This window comes from Dipodomys ordii, unplaced genomic scaffold (assembly GCF_000151885.1).
Source record: "Dipodomys ordii isolate 6190 unplaced genomic scaffold, Dord_2.0 Scaffold33, whole genome shotgun sequence".
In the NCBI taxonomy this organism is placed as follows: domain Eukaryota; kingdom Metazoa; phylum Chordata; class Mammalia; order Rodentia; family Heteromyidae; genus Dipodomys; species Dipodomys ordii.
The window spans coordinates 8,678,159-8,679,007 of record NW_012267249.1 but is presented as its reverse complement, the minus strand read 5'-3'; positions in this window follow the sequence as shown (position 1 = coordinate 8,679,007).

Sequence of the window (849 nt, the reverse complement as noted above, 5' to 3'; positions counted from 1 at the left end):
GCTCATGTGCTAATACATGGTCCTTTGCTGGTGAATTCAATCATTAGGAAGTGATTGAATCACGAGGGTGTTCACTTCATTAATGGGCTACTATACTGATAAGTTCATATGGATAGGTCAGTTAGAAGGTAGGATCTAGTTGGAGGAAGTAGTTTTCTAGGGGCATGCCTTAGAAGGGGATATATTTACCCTAGGCCTCTCCAGTCTCTTCTTCCTGGATGGCATGAGGTGAGCAGCTTTTTTTTCTCTTTAATTATTAAAATACCGTACAGAGAGGTTACAATTACATGGGCAAGGTAATGAGTATATTTCTTATCAAGCATTGTTGCCTCCTCCTTTGTTTCCCCTTCCCATCCCTTCCCATCCCCCGCACATCCCTCCCCCCCGCCAAAGTTGTAAAGTTCATTTTTCGACATAACATCTTGTACATCTCATTGTTGCAATGGGTCCACCTGTATCCCTGTTTAAATGATTTGTTTTTTTCCCTTCCCCTCCCCAAATTATACCAACATCAAATACAGTGAAAGCAGGGCTTATACCGTGGGGGAGGGACATACAAAGCAACAAAGAATTCATCTTATAAATATGTTAGAAACAATCGCATGAAAGAAAAAAAAACATTTGAAAATTTATCTTGGGGTTCATTTCACCTAACATCATCTTATCTGACCTTTTCTGCTTGTCTCAGACATATACTAGTTATTGCAAATAAGGGAAACCGTGGGACCTTTGTTTCTTTGGGCCTGGCTTCATTTAGTATAAATTTTTCCAAGTCTTTCCATTTCCTAACAAATGGGGCAATTTCATTCTTTCTGATGGAGGCATAGAATTCCATTGTGTATATATACC